Source organism: Phocoena phocoena, chromosome 18 (assembly GCF_963924675.1).
Source record: "Phocoena phocoena chromosome 18, mPhoPho1.1, whole genome shotgun sequence".
NCBI classification, from domain to species: domain Eukaryota; kingdom Metazoa; phylum Chordata; class Mammalia; order Artiodactyla; family Phocoenidae; genus Phocoena; species Phocoena phocoena.
Window position 1 is genome coordinate 66,246,756 of NC_089236.1, and position 13,618 is coordinate 66,260,373.

General features: G+C 42.2%; 1 non-coding gene across 1 annotated transcript; it reads left to right on the forward strand.

The window, feature by feature from the left end:
• The first annotated feature begins 201 nt into the window (after window positions 1-201).
• LOC136137917 (U1 spliceosomal RNA) lies at window positions 202-365 on the forward strand. Its single transcript, XR_010656774.1, has one exon. It is a non-coding gene; the product is annotated as a U1 spliceosomal RNA (small nuclear RNA).
• Window positions 366-13,618: the final 13,253 nt, after the last annotated feature.

A 13,618-nucleotide genomic window follows, 5' to 3' on the forward strand; every position in this document is an offset into this window, starting at 1 on the left:
AGCCAGCAGCCAGAACACTGTCCTACCCACTGTCACTTAGAAGTGAGCAGGAGACTCTTTTAGATCCCAGTTAACAAGTATAGAAGGGGTGGCAGAAATGTTAAAAATTACCATGTGGTAGACATCATAGTAGTAATAGTTACAGGTAAGAATAAATGCTAAAATTAATAGGCAAAAATATGATGAGAAACAAGATATTGCATACTTACCTGGCAGGGGAGATACGATGATCACAAAGGTGGTTTTTCCAGGACGAGCCTCATCCATTGCACTCTGGATGTGCTGACCCCTGAGATTTCCCCAAATATGGGAAACTCGACTGCGTAATTTGTGGTAGTGGGGGACTGCGTTCGTGCTTTCCCCTGGGAAAAAAAAAAGAAACAGATATTGGCATAGACTCAAAGCTATATCCCCACAAAACCCTTAGTAAGTTGGAAGGGAAATAGTAAATTCACAGTGGAGAAACCTGTGATTGAGTTAATATCACCAATGCTGAAACATATCTACATCATGGGTCTCCTAATATGATGTCAGCTTGACTGTCTACAGAGTGCCCAGATTCACCATTGTTTCTGGGTGAGTCTGTGAGGATGATTAGCATTTGAATCGGTGGGCTCTTTAAAGTAGATTGCCCTCCCCAGTGTGGGTTGCCACCCCCCAACCTGTTAAGGGCCTGAATAGAAGCAGGGCAGAAGACAGAGGAATTCACTCCTTTTTTTGCTCTCTCACTGCTGGAGGTGACATCCCATCTCATCTTCTCCTGCCCTTGAACTGGGATTTACACCGTCAGCTCCCTTGGTTCTCAGGCTTTCAGACTTGAACTGAATTACACCACTGGCTTTCCTGGGTCTCCAGTTTTCAGGGGGGACAGATTATGGGACTTCTTAATCAATTCCTCATAATAAATCTCAAATATATATATATGATAAAAGGAAGGTTGGGGAGCTGGGATTGGGAAGCAAGCTATTTGATTTCAAAGTCTACTTTCCCCACCTCTGCTCTGCACCGTCTCCACGTCCTCAGCCTTCACTCGCTTCCTCAGGTTTGTCGTATTGTTTTTGTCCCTTCTCAGGGTCACCACCCCTCCATGGGCCGCAAGCCGGCACAGCAGCCTGCACCGTAGTAGCCATAGCGTCTTACTGGCGCATGGCGCCATCTCGTGGCCAAACTAGGCAACTGTAGAAATCAACATTACATCCACTGTATTTGGGACACGTGACTGCTTTATTTGGGGTGACAACAGAGCTCTCTAGCTGTTTTCTCTTCTCTTCTTTACTTTTATTTAAACGGAGTAACATTAAGTTACATATGCTCAAAGAAATTCATGTTCCAATTTTAACTCACTCCTGGCAGGAGCAAGAAGTGTACGTGTTAATAGAAATGGAAATAGGGAGGATTGCAGGACCAAGAAGGGGTTGCAAAGAGCATTTTATTATGAATGCAGTACTGATGGCTCTTTTTCCAGCTTGATGCAAAGAGAGAAGTACAAACGTGCATGAGGTGGGGACTTCCCTGGTGGTCCGGTGGTAAAGAATCCATCTTCCAACGAAGGGGACGCGGGTTCCATCCCTGGCGGGGGAACTAAGATCCCACATGCCGCTGGGCAACTAAGCCCATGTGCCACAACTACTGAGCTCGCATGCCTCAGCAAGAGAGCCCACGCACCACAACTAGAGAGAAGCCCGCAAGCTGCAACAAAAGATCCCACACGCCTCAGTGAAGATCCCACGTGCTGCAACTAAGACCTGACACAGCCAAAAAAATAAAGAAATTAAAAAAGAACACACGAGATATTCTGATAGTTACACGGTTCAGAAGTACCTAGCATTGTGATCTCTCCATATATGTATATATATTCCCCACTTCAATAAGTGTGAAATATAAGACATTACTATCAAAGCTCATTACCCATTTACTCATCCTTACATGTACATCTGAGAGTGTTCCATGACTCCTCTGGGGAAATGATGACTGACTTTCCCTGCCTAGGTTGATTTCAGGACAATATGAAGGTGACTTGTTTTCCCCAAACCTCTGCTACATGACTGTGAGAGCTGGGAATTCCTCTGATAGAAACCAAAGCTTGTCTCCTTCTCAAGTCCTTTTGCTGTATTCTTCGGCAATAATCAATTCTGCTGTAGAAGACAAGAAAAACAGACAGAACGGATGAAATGCCCAAGTGTTAAGTATGGAGAGTAGGTAAGCAAGTAGCTTATGAAACATAAGCAAACCTAATAGGATATATTAAATATAGCTAATAAGTAAGTTATCATCTGAAAGGCATGCAAAAGATAAGTATGATAAAAGGAATGTGTAATGGGACAAACAATATTCTTCATAGACAGAAAGATGGAGAGACCAAGTCACCGTGCTTGCCCTAAGCTGGCAGCTGGGTCATGCTGACGCCAACCACATGTTGGCAATGCCCAGTATATGCCATCTGCTTCCGTATGTGCTCTGCCCAAGAAAAGTGAATTAAAGCACCAAGAGCTAGGCAGGCTAACTGGCAAGCTCCAGCTGTGGCCAGGTGTGCACACCTGAGTCTCTCTGATAGAGCAGGTGGTGTGTTGGCCCCCATGCCTGCTGTCTTTTGGGTCTGCTTGCTCAACACGCAATACTGGTCCTCACATGCGTGCTGCCAGGAGGCGATGCAGCAGAAAAAGGGAGAGGGAGAGGGAGGGAGACAGAGAAGAGAGACAGGACATGTGAGATTTGTATGATCTGGGATTCAGGCAGAGTGGTCCTTGTTCCCCCCTTACACCCCATCCCCTAAGCCTGGACCGTGAGTCTTTCTGATCCATGACCCCTGGGTAGCCTCAGCGGTGCTCGTGGAGGCTAACATCGCATCCAGGTAATTCCTACATAACCAGCACAGGTAAGGGCTAAGCTGTTGAGAACCCAGAATTTCTATGTAGGAGGGGCTAAGGGACAACAAATGTTGGAAAAGAGCCCGGGGACTGTCTTAAAGTTGTATTTACATAGCAAACACTGTTTAGAGTGATGGAGGTAAGTGGGGGCACTTTAAACTATCAGTCACTGAGTTTAAAAACGTTTATCCTTGGGAGACACACACAGACTGAAATCCGCACTGACCTCGAATGACAGCAGGTCCCCTGCTGAGAGCAGCTTGGGTTTGTGGGGAAGAAGACAAAGGAGGGGTTGCTGATGATGGAGGAAGCCACCAACAGGAAGAGACGGGTAAGGAAAAGGTGGCCACAGTTGGGCTGGAAAAACCTGGGAGCTGCACACCTGGGGAGAGTCCTGGTCCACACAGGCCTGGTTCTGCCCAGGCCCCAGAGAGCAACCCTGAGTGTGGAGGAGACGGACCTAGAGACACTGGAAAAAAGAAGCCAGGACTCCAACCTCCCAGGAGAGTAAATCCACAAGGGACTCTGCTCACCTCAGGGAAGCAGGGGGCGGCCCCACGTGGTTGCGAAATGCAGTCTCCACTCCTGCCTGGGAGACTGACTGATGCTTCTGAGGACATGGAAACCTTTTTACACACAGTTCTCATTGTGCATGCCTAATGTTTCTATGATTTCCTATTTCTTCTCCCCCAACATTTTATTTTGAAAATTTTCAACCAGAGAAGTTGAACGTATAGTGCAAAGAACACGCAGACACCTCATCCAGGGTCATCAGTTATCCACAACGTCTTGCCACCTTTGCTTTGTATATACTTATTTTTCTGAACCATTTGAAGGTAAGTTGCCTACATTTTGACACTGTGATATTCGGTTAGAATCATCACATGTGCTCTGAAAAACGTATAAGAGTCTTAAAAGTACAGTGTCGACAAAAAGCAACAGTGAGGGCTCCCTGGTGGCGCAGTGGTTGAGAGTCCGCCTGCCGATGCAGGGGATGCGGGTTTGTGCTCCGGTCCGGGAAGATCCCACATGTTGTGGAGCGGCTGGGCCCGTGAGCCATGGCCGCTGAGCCTGTGTGTCCAGAGCCTGTGCTCTGCAACAGGAGAGGCCACAGCAGTGACAGGCCCGCATATCGCAAAAAAAAAAAAAAAAAAAAAAAAGCAACAGTGAGATACATTAACGGAACAATACATTTTATACACTACATTTTTATAAATCAAAACCTGCACATCAAACAACCATGTACCTTTTTAAAAGAATACAGAACAAAAGAAGGCACAATAAACACCAGAGGACAGTGGTTTGTTTATGGAAGAGAGGAAAATGGAAGTAGAGACGAGGGACAAAAGGAATCAAACAAGAGAGCAGCTTCCCACAGTGCAAAGAGGCTGTTATGTTATAAACCGAGGTGTGTGATGAACCCAACCAACTGCACCTAAAATCAGAAATGAAAACCAGAAAGGAACGGAAAAAACAGACAAGAAGATGGAAGGGAGAAGAGAGAGGGAGGGAGGGAAATAATAAATGAATTTATCCCAAATGAGGGGAATCCTGGAATATCAGATTTCTGCAAATTTTGCTGTGTTACCTAATCTCGATTCATATCTAGCTTCATTTAGAAAGTAGTTGTATATTTTTCGGGGAAAGAGCTCTCCTTAAAAAAAAAAAAAAAGACTGCCTGATAAACCTCTTTCTTAGTACGTTATACTGTATTTTTCTTCTTCACACTATGAGAATTCCCAGAAAAGATATGCCTGGCTCTACATTTAAGATCGAAACCAGCAATTCAAAATGAAGAACCACGTATTTTCTTATATCATTCAAATGAAATTTTAACCAAGATTCCTTAAAACTTAGAAACATTAATATTCACCTCTGTTGGTCAATATCTTGATTCCAGAGCTTAATTAGAATGTTGTCAAACATTCTTCCAAACGTGTAATAATTAGTAATAAAAATTAGATAAACAATTCTGTCTATAAGTAGTTATTAGTCTCTTATTCTCCTGCCAGAATTTTATGTGTTTTGATTTTTTTCAGATGTAAATACATATTTAAGTCTCCTTTCTGACATAAAGAATCAGAGGATTAGAATATGAGAAAGAAAACCGAGAGAAACACTGGGCGAGTCTGCAAACATTTTGGGCATAAACACTTACCTAGTTCACCTCTCCCTGGGGGGAAAAAGAAGAGGTGATTTCTCTGGAAGAATTCAGCCAAATTTTGTTCACTATCCCACTGTCAAAATTACCAAGAGATACCAAATCTTAAATGTTTTTGATCTTTTTTTTTTTTTCGCCTTACGCGGGCGTCTCACCGTTGTGGCCTCTCCTGTTGCGGGGCACAGGCTCCGGACGCGCAGGCTCAGCGGCCATGGCTCACGGGCCCAGCCGCTCCGCGGCATGTGGGATCTTCCCGGACCGGGACACGAACCCGTGTCCCCTGCATCAGCAGGCGGACTCTTAACCACTGCGTCACCAGGGAAGCCCTGTTTTTGAACTTTTGCAAAGCTTCCTGGAATTCAAAAAACAATTGCAGATGGGGGTGGAGGGAAGAATCCATTGTAATTAATCATAGAAAATAGGGAAAGAATTAAGTTTGCGAAGACAGAAACATTGAAAATAGCCAGTTTAAATCATGGAACACTCGACTAGAGGGATGGCAGTGGACTGTTGTGAGTAGAGCTGCATTTACAGGGTTTTCTTTGGTGGGGGGAGAGGGCAGAACCTGTGAACTCTTCCAGGCTAATAAATTTTATTATATCACAAATAATTCCCTCCTAAGTTGATGTGAAGATTATGACATAAGACATGTAGAGCACAGAAAAAAGTGCTAAATAAATATCATCTATTGTTGCTATTCCCAGAAAAATGAGGCTACTGAGCTCAGACCGACCAACCCTTTTGATTTGCCCAGATGGTCTAGGTTTTAGCACTGAATGTCCTGTGTCCTGTGAATTCCCTCACCCCTGGATTCACAAATAGCTCCAAGTTTTCGGCTTTTATTGGTGTTGGGGAGGGTGGAGGAAAGTGACTGAATTCCTATTTTCCACAATCAAACGATAATCTCCTGTCAGAAGCCCAGTATTTCCTGTTTCTACCTTATCTTCCCCGCACACTGCCACCTGCCTGCAAAAAAGAAGGAACATCTTGTCCTGGGAGACAAGTCAGCACATTGCCCTGAAGAGGACGGCCTAAGGCTCCATCTGGATTTGGTGTTCTCTGCACCACTCAGCAGCTACCAGCAGAGGGCACACTCTAACCTACCTTGCTTATTTGTATCCCCTCCCCTGACCCACCTAGAGTTTCTGCCTCCTATGAAGTCTTAGTACATTGCTCTTCCAAGTTCAGATGTGTGCATCCTTTTTCCTCTCCCTTCCTTCCCTCTCTCCTTCCTCCCTCTCTCCTTCCCTCCCTTTCATTTCCATGAATAAAGTTGCAAGGAACATGAGCTCTCTTAAAAGTAAGAGAGTCAAACTTTTAGGAATTATAGGAAAAAATATAATCAATCCAACCATCAAAAACTACAGATATGAGAATAATGAGATACAGAATATAAAATAAGCATCTTTAATACTTAAAAAATAAAATATGGAGACCTTCAAGATGGCGGAGGAGTAAGACGTGGAGATCATCTTCCTCCCCACAAATACATCAGAAATACACCTACATGTGGAAGAACTCCTACAAAACACCTACTGAACGCTGGCAGAAGACCTCAGACCTCCCAAAAGGCAAGAAACTCCCCTACGTACCTGGGTAGGGTAAAAGAAAAAAGAAAAAACAGGGACAAAAGAATAGGGACAGTACCTGCCCCTTGGGGAGGGAGCTGCGAAGGAGGAAAGGTTTTCACACACCAGGAAGCCCCTTCACTGGCACAGACGGTGCGCGGCGGGGGTGGGGTAAGCTTCGGAGACACAGAGGAGAGCGCAGCAACAAGGGGTGCAGAGGGCAAAGCGGAGAGATTCCTGCACAGAGGATCGGTGCTGACCAGCACTCACCAGCCCAAGAGGCTTGTCTGCTCACCTGCCGGGGCGGTCGGGGGCTGGGAGCTGAGGCTCGTGCTTTAGAGGTCAGACCCCAGGGAGAGGACTGGGGTTGGCTGCATGAACACAGCCTGAAGTGGGCTAGTGTGCCACAGCTAGCCGGGAGGGAGTCCGGGGAAAAGTCTGGAAATGCCTAAGAGGCAAGAGACGATTGTTTCCTGGTGCGCGAGGAGAGGGAATTCAGAGCACTGCCTAAACGAGCTCCAGAGACGGGCGCGAGCCGTGGCTATCAGCGTGGACCCCAGAGACAGGCATGGGACGCTAAGGCTGCTGCTGCCGCCACCAAGAAGCCTGTGTGCAAGCACAGGTACTATCTGCACCTCCCCTCCCGGGAGCCTGTGCAGCCCGCCACCGCCAGGGTCCCGGGATCCAGGGACAACTTCCCTGGGAGAACACACGGTGCGCCTCAGGCTGGTGAAACGTCACACCGGCCTCTGCCGCCGCAGGCTCGCCCCGTATCCGTACCCTTCCCTCCCCCCGGCCTGAGTGTGCCAGAGCCCCCGAATCAGCGGCTCCTTTAACCCCATCCTGTCTGGGCGGGGAACAGACGCCCTCAGGCGACCTACACGCAGAGGCGGGGCCAAATCCAAAGCTGAGCCCCTGGGAGCTGTGCGAACAAACAAAAGAAGGGAAATTTCTCCCAGCAGCCTCAGGAGCAGCGGATTAAAGCTCCACAATCAACTTGATGAACCCTGCATCTGTGGAATACATGAATAGACAATGAATCATCCCAAAATTGAGGCGGTGGACTTTGGGAATAACTGTAGACTTGGGGTTTCCTTTCTGCATCTAATTTGATTGTGGTTTTATGTTTATCTTAGTTTAGTATTTAGAGTTTATTATCACTGGTAGATTTGTTTATAGATTTGGTTGTGTTCCTTTTTATTTTTATACATATATATATATATATATATATATAGTGTGTGTGTGTGTGAATGTGTATGTGTATGCTTCTTTGTGTGAGTTTGTCTATATAGCTTTGATTTTACCATTTGTCCTAGGGTTCTGTCTGTCCATTTATTTATTTTTTTTAGTATAGTTTTTAGCACTTGTTATCACTGGTGGATTTGTTTTTTGGTTTGGTTGCTCTCTTCTTTCTTTCTTTTATTACTTAAAAAAATTCTTATTTTTAATAATTTTTAAAATAACTTTCTTTTCTTTCTTTCTCTTTCTTTCTTTCTTTCTTTCTTTCTTTCTTTCTTCTTTCTTTCTTTCTTTCTTTCTTTCTTTCTTTCTTTCTCCCTTTCTTCTGAGCCATGTGGCTGACAGGGTCTTGGTGCTCCAGCCAGGTGTCAGGCCTGTGCCTCTGAGGTGGGAGAGCCAAGTTCAGGACATTGGTCCACCAGAGACCTCCCAGCTCCATGTAATAACAAACAGTAAAAGCTCTCCCAGAGATCTCCATCTCAACACTAAGACCCAGCTCCACTCAACGTCCAGCAAGCTCCAGTGCTGGACACCCTATGCCAAACAACTAGCAAGACAGGAACACAAACCCACCCATTAGCAGAAAGGCTGCCTAAAATCATAAGAAGGTCACAGACACCCCAAAACACACCACCGGATGTGGTCCTACCCATCAGAAAGATAAGATCCAGCCTCAACCACCAGAACACAGGCACCAGTCCCCTCTACCAGGAAGCCCACACAACCCACTGAACCAAGCTTAGCCACTGGGGGCAGACACCAAAAACAACAGGAACTACAAACCCACAGCCTGTGAAAAGGAGACCCCCAAACACAGTAAGTTAAGCAAAATGAGAAAATAAAGAAACACAAAGCAGATGAAGGAGCAAGGCAAAAACCCACCAGACCAAACAAATGAGGAGGAAATAGGCAGTCTACCTGAAAAAGAATTCAGAGTAATGATAGTAAAGATGATCCAAAATCTTGGAAATAAAATGGAGAATATAAAAGAAACGTTTAACAAGGACCTAGAAGAACTGAAGAGCAAACAAACGATGAACAACACAATAAATGAAATTTAAAATTCTCTAGATGGAATCAATAACAGAATAAATGAGGCAGAAGAACAGATAAGTGGCCTGGAAAATAAAATAATGGAAATAACTACCCCAGAGCAGAATAAAGAAAAGAGAATGAAAAGAATTGAGGACAGTCACAGAGACCTCTGGGAAAACATTAAACACACCAAACTTTCGAATTATAGGGGTCCCAAAAGAAGAGAAAAAGAAAGGGACTGAGAAAATATTTGAAGAGATTATGTAGTTGAAAATTTCCCTAATATGGGAAAGGAAAAAGTTAATCAAGGCCAGGAAGTGCAGAGTCCCATACAGGATAAATCCAAGGAGAAATACGCCAAGACACATATTAACCAAACTATCGAAAATTAAATACAGAGAAAAAATATTAAAAGCAGCAAGGGAAAAACAACAAATAACATACAAGGGAATCCCCATAAGGTTAAAAACTGATCTTTCAGCAGAAACTCTGCAAGCCAGAAGGGAGTGGCAGGACATATTGAAAGTGATGAAAGGGGAAAACTTACAACAATGATTACTCTACCCAGCAACTATCTCATTCAGATTCCACGGAGAAATTAAAAACTTGGCAGATAAGCAAAAGCTAAGAGAATTCAGCACCACCAAATCAGCTTTACAACTAATGCTAAAGGAACTTCTCTAGGCAGGAAACACAAGAGAAGGAAAAGACCTACAATAACAGACCCAAAACAATTAAGAAAATGGTAATAGGAACATACATATCAATAACTACCTTAAATTTAAATGGATTAAATGCTCCAACCAAAAGACATAGACTAGTTGAATGGATACAAACACAAGACCCACATATATGCTGTCTAAAAGAGACCCACTTCAGACCTAGGGACACATACAGACTGAAAGTGAGGGGATGGAAAAAGATATTCCATGCAAATGGAAATCAAAAGAAAGCTGGAGTAACAATTCTCATATCAGACAAAATAGACTTTAAAATAAAGACTATTACAAGAGGCAAAGAAGGACACTACATAATGATCAAGGGGTCAATCCAAGAAGAAGATATAACAACTGTAAATATTTATGGACCCAACAGAGGAGCACCTCAATACATAAGACAAATGCTAACAGCCATAAAAGGGAAATCAACAGTAACACAATCATAGCAGGGGACTTTAATACCCCACTTTCAACAATGGACAGATCATCCAAAATGAAAATAAATAAGGAAACACAAGCTTTAAATGATACATTAAACAAGATGGACTTAATTGATATTTATAGGACATTCCATCCAAAAACAACAGAATACACTTTCTTCTCAAGTGCTTATGGAACATTCTCCAGGACAGATCATATCTTGGGTCACAAATCAAGCCTTGATAAATATAAGAAAATTGAAATAGTATCAAGTATCTTTTCTGACCACAACGCTATGAGACTAGATATCAATTACAGGAAAAAATCTGTAAAAAGTACAAACACATGGATGCTAAACAATACACTACTTAATAACCAAGAGATCACTGAAGAAATCAAAGAGGAAATCAAAAAATACCTAGAAATAAATGACAATGAAAACATGACGACCCAAAACCTATGGGATGCAGCAAAAGCAGTTCTAAGAGGGAAGTTTACAGCAATACAGCCCTACCTCAAGAAATAAGAAACATCTCAAGTAAACAACCTAACCTTACACCTAAAGCACTTAGAGAAAGAAGAACAGAAAAACCCTAAAGTTAGCAGAAGGAAAGCAATCATAAAGATCAGATCAGAAATAAATGAAAAAGAAATGAAGAAAACAATAGCAAAGATCAATAAAACTAAAAGCTGGTTCTTTGAGAAGATAAACAAAATTGATAAACCATTACCCAGATTCATTAGCAAAAAAAGGGAGAAGACTCAAATCAATAGAATTAGAAATGAAAAAGGACAAGGAACAACTGACACTGCAGAAATACAAAGGATGATGAGAGATTATGACAAGCAACTATACGCCAATGAAATGGACAACCTGGAAGAAATGGACAAATTCTTAGAAAAGCACAATCTTCCAAGACTGAACCAAGAAGAAATAGAAAATATAAACAGACCAATCGCAAGCACTGAAATTGAAACTGTGATTAAAACTCTTCCAACAAACAAAAGCCCAGGACAAGATGGCTTCACAGGTGAATTCTATCAAACATTTAGAGAAGAGCTAACACCTATCCTTCTCAAACTCTTCCAAAATATAGCAGAGGGAGGAACATTCCCAAACTCATTCTACAAGGCCACCATCACCCTGATACCAAAACCAGACAAAGATGTCACAAAGAAAGAAAACTACAGGCCAATATCACTGATGAACATAGATGCAAAACTCCTCAACAAAATATTAGCAAACAGAACCCAACACCACATTAAAAGGATCATACACCATGATCAAGTGGGGTTTATCCTAGGAATGCAAAGATTCTTCAATATGTGCAAATCAATCAATGTGATACACCATATTAACAAATTGAAGGAGAAAAACCATATGACCATCTCAATAGATGCAGAAAAAGCTTTTGAGAAAATTCGACACCCATTTATGATAAAAAAAAGTAGGCATAGGGGGAACTTACCTCAACATAATAAAGGCCATATATGACAAACCCACAGCCAACATTGTTCTCAATGGTGAAAAACTGAAACCATTTCCTCTAAGATCAGGAACAAGACAAGGTTGTCCACTCTCACCACTATTATTCAACATAGTTTTGGAAGTTTAAGCTGCAGCAATCAGAGAAGAAAAAGAAATAAAAGGAATACAAATTGGAAAAGAAGTAAAGCTGTCACTGTTTGCAGATGACATGATACTATAGATAGAGAATCCTGAAGATGCTACCAGAAAACTACCAGAGCTAATCAATGAATTTGGTAAAGTAGCAGGATACAAAATTAATGCACAGAAATCTCTGGTATTCCTATACACTAATGATGAAAAATCTGAAAGTGAAATTAAGAAAACACTCCCACTGACCACTGCAACAAAAAGAATAAAATACCTAGGAATAAACCTACCTAAGGAGACAAAAGACTGGTATGCAGAAAACTATAAGACACTGATGAAAGATACAAACAGATGGAGAGATATACTATGTTCTTGGATTGGAAGAATCAACACTGTGAAAATGACTATACTACCGAAAGCAATCTACAGATTCAATCCTTATCAAACTACCAATGGCATTTTTCACAGAACTAGAACAAAAAAATTTCACAATTTGTATGGAAACACAGAAGACCCGGAGTAGCCAAAACAATCTTGAGAAAGAAAAATGGAGCTGGAGGAATCAGGCTCCCAGACTTCAGACTATACTACAAATCTACAGTAATTGAGACAGTATGGTACTGGCACAAAAACAGAAATATAGGTCAATGGAACAGGATAGAAAGTCCAGAGATAAACCCATGCACATATGGTCACCTTATTTTTGATAAAGGAGGCAAGAATATACCACAGAGAAAAGACAGCCTCTTCAATAAATGGTGCTAGGAAAATTGGACAGCTACATGTAAAAGAATGAAATTAGAATACTCCCTAACACCGTACACAAAAATAAACTCAAAATGGATTAAACACCTAAATGTAAGGCCAGACACTATAAAACTCTTAGAGGAAAACATAGCCAGAACACTCTTTGACATAAATCACTGCAAGATCCTTTTTGACCCATCTCCTAGAGAAATGGAAATAAAAACAAAAATAAACAAATGGGACCTAAAGAAACTTCAAAGCTTTTGCAGAACAAAGGAAACCATAAACAAGACGAAAAATCAACCCTCAGAATGGGAGAAAATATTTGCAAACAAAGCAACTGAGAGAGGATTAAACTCCAAAATTTATAAGCAGCTCATGCAGCTCAATATCAGAAAAACAAACAACCTAATCCAAAAATGGGCAGAAGACCTAAATAGACATTTCTCCAAAGAAGATATACAGACTGCCAACAAACACATGAAAAGATGCTCAACATCACTAATCATTAAAGAAATGCAAATCAAAACTACAATGAGGTATCACCTCACACCAGTCAGAATGGCCATCGTCAAAAAATCTACAAACAATAAATGCTGGAGAGGGTGTGGAGAAAAGGCAACCCTCTTGCACTGTTGGTGGGAATGTAAATTGTTACAGCCACTATGGAGAACAGTATGGAGGTTCCTTAAAAAACTAAAAATAGAATTACCATATGACCCAGCAATCCCACTACTGGGCATATACCCTGAGCAAACCATAATTCAAAAAGAGTCATGTACCACAGTGTTCATTGCAGCTCTATTTACAATAGCCAGGACATGGAAGCAACCTAAGTGTCCATCGACAGATGAATGGATAAAGAAGATGTGGCACATATATACAATGGAATAGTACTCAGCCATAAAAAGAAACGAAATTGAGTTATTTGTAGTGAGATGGATGGACATAGAGCCTGTCATACAGAGTGAAGTAAGTGAGAAAGAGAAAAACAAATCCCATATGCTAACACATATATATGGAATCTTAAAAAAAAAAGGGGGGGTTATGAAGAACCTAGGGGCAGGACGGGAATAAAGACGCAGACCTACTAGAGAATGGACTTGAGGACACGGGGAGGGGGAAGGGTAAGCTGGGATGAAGTGAGAGAGTGGCATAGACATATATACACTACCAAATGTAAAATCAATAGCTAGTGGAAAGCAGCCACATAGCACAGGGAGATCAGCTCAGTGCTTTGTGAC